Here is a 2,828-nt window from a genome sequence, read left to right on the forward strand (position 1 = left end):
AAAAAAAAAAAAAACACAACACCCTTGACTTTCAGAAACCCTCTTTTCAAGCTCAGAATTGTTGAAGCATGGAATAAACTACACGCATCAGTCATTAGCTGTCAAGACACTACATCCTTCGAAACTTCCATGCTTCCTGAAATTTGCCAACAGTACACCTGATGGCTTTTTTTTGTTTTATGTTATTTTTTTTTTTTTCTTAGTTGTAGTGCACCTGAGCACTGTATACAACAATTTCATTCTAAGAGTGCTTAGCTTCAGTTTCTTTGACCACCAAAAAATGGAATTCTTTAAATTCTTACCAGAAAGTTCCTCAACGACACTTATTTCATAGTCGCACAGTTTATCACAAACGTCACTAGTGTAGTTGCCAGACTCGAATACTTTGCATTGCACACAGTGTTTAGTTTCTGAACACATGCCAGGACAAGTCTGTAATGTAGAATTAGTTAACAAATAAATAAACAAAAATAAAAAATATTTCTCACATGTAGTGGCATTATCTGTATTGTTGTATATGCATGTATGTATATATATATATATTATATGTGTGTGTTTGTATATATATAAATATATATATATATATACACACACACTCATACATATACATACAAATAAGTATACAACTCAATAAAATGTTAACATAATAGGTCGGACATGATGATGTGAGATAGAGATGAGAAACTGTTTACAGTTGTGGAAATCAGCTGCCCAGCGGATGTTAACATAAAGCTAAAGATTATTGAAAAAGAAAATATTTATGCTGAACTATTGAGAATCCTACAGTTACTCTATCCAGATTATAAGTTCAGGTTAATACCTGTAATTATTGGGGCACTGAGATATGTAACACACTGCCTAAAAACCTTTCTTGAGAAATTAGGCTTCTTAAACCAGTACAGAGAAAGCTAATTTGAAGACTACAGATCCAATCCATCACTGGAACTATAAAAATTTGTAAAACTTTATCATTTAAATATATATGAGCATGCAACTATATGAATGAGAATACATACATAAAATGAAACATAAAAATTTGCACATATACATATATAAATAACTTGTGGTTGATGTTGAAATTCCAATGAAGGAGCCTTGGATCTAGGTTAGAAACTGGCTCTTTCTCTATTGGCAAGAAATCCGTATCTATAAAAGGCAAGATGTGTGTGTGTGTGTGTGTGTGTGTGTACGGGAATATAATTTATGCACATCCAAAAATTAGAACGCATATCGCTCTAGTTTTAGGAGGACATTCCTCATGACCCTACCTGCATTTTCGTCAACTTTTTTTCTCAGAGGCACCCGCGTATAGCTGTGAAAATCGATTTTCAACCCTAACTTTTAACAATTTTCAAGTCGGAGAAAAAGCTAGCATTGTTTACAAACAGGAATTAAGTTCCCTTCTAGCGACGTGCACGTCTTTAAGACTTTTGTTGTTGTTTTTTTTCCATCGCGGAAAAAAGTGTTTTGTTGATATACGGGCAACACACACACACATACAAATATGTATGCAATTGGTGTACGTACGTATGTGCGTGTGTGTATGTGTATTGCCCGTATATGTAGATATATATATATCTATATATATAAAGCTGTTTTGTTTTATTCCACACAGGTACAAATATAGAAAAAAAAAAGAAGTTAAAAATGCACTGAGAGCCTTTTAGATGGTTTATTTTTAAAAGGTTTAAATACTAACAGGACAATCTTCACATAATGGACCACGGTGAAGGCTCTCTTTATCACAGATGCATTTTCCACATTCACACACGCCTTTGCCATTACAGGTCAACTGGAAAATAACAGTTGTAGAGATATATTAGACAGAATAATATAACAAATAGAGAAGAAATTAAAAATAAAATATAAAAATGATATACAGTGATGAAAGAATAATTGAACAGATGTGGAAATTTAAGCAGAGCCATTGCAATGTAACTAGAAAATAACAAATATTAAATATATTAGAACAAAATGACAGAAAAAATAGAATATGAAGATTTCAGAACTTGCTCATTTTTCCATTTATTTCAATCCTTTTCAGTATTATTTGAAGTAATACAAAAAATACTTTTACATTATTTACATTTGATGGATATTTGTCCTCATCTTGTTTGTTGTTAACACAACGTTTCGGCTGATATACCCTCCAGCCTTCATCAGGTGTCTTGGGGGAAATTTCGAACCTGGGTTCTCATTGAGTGAATATGGTAGATGGAAACTAAAAGAAGCCTGTTGTGTGTGTGTGTGTGTGTCTTTGTCCTGCACTACTACTCAACAACCAGTGTTGGTGTGTCTACATCCTTGCAACTTAGCAGATTGGCAAACAGAGACTCACAGAGGGCAGCAGATGATCAAGAGAAAAGAAAAATGCATATTTAGCTATATCATTTTGAATAAATCATGCAGTAGACTGACTAGTGTGAGTGTGAATTTGATTAAATGGAAACTGTGTGGAAGCCTGTTGTATATATATGTGTGTGTGTGTTTGTCTGTAATGTGTGTATGCATGTGTCTTTCCATTTGTCCCCCATCACTATCACTTGACAGCTGGTGTTGGTTTCTTCATGTTCCTGTAACTTAACAGTTCAGCAAAAGAGCCTGATAAACTAAGTACCAGACTTAAAAAATAGGTTCTTGATCAAGATGGTCGAGGTGGAGGTGGAGGTGGGGTGGTGCTATTTGTTTGATTAAATCCTTCAAAGCTGAGTCCCAGAATGGCTGCAGTTCAACGACTGAAACAAGTACAAGAAACAAGTACACTTTAATGACAACAAGAACAACATGTGAGAATTATTTGTAACATTTCACTCACCCCGTTTTCAGCG

At 34.1% G+C, this 2,828-nt stretch overlaps 1 long non-coding RNA gene across 1 annotated transcript in view; it reads right to left on the reverse strand.

The window, feature by feature from the left end:
* LOC128249810 (uncharacterized) overlaps positions 1–2,828 on the reverse strand; it is a 4,355-nt gene extending 1,527 nt beyond the window's left edge. Inside the window, exons 1-3 of the long non-coding RNA XR_008265931.1 lie at positions 2,816–2,828; positions 1,700–1,792; positions 303–432 (exon numbers count right to left, since the gene is read on the reverse strand). This is a non-coding gene — a long non-coding RNA (uncharacterized LOC128249810). The remainder of the gene's footprint in view (positions 1–302; positions 433–1,699; positions 1,793–2,815) is intronic.

Source organism: Octopus bimaculoides, chromosome 18, assembly GCF_001194135.2.
Source record: "Octopus bimaculoides isolate UCB-OBI-ISO-001 chromosome 18, ASM119413v2, whole genome shotgun sequence".
In the NCBI taxonomy this organism is placed as follows: domain Eukaryota; kingdom Metazoa; phylum Mollusca; class Cephalopoda; order Octopoda; family Octopodidae; genus Octopus; species Octopus bimaculoides.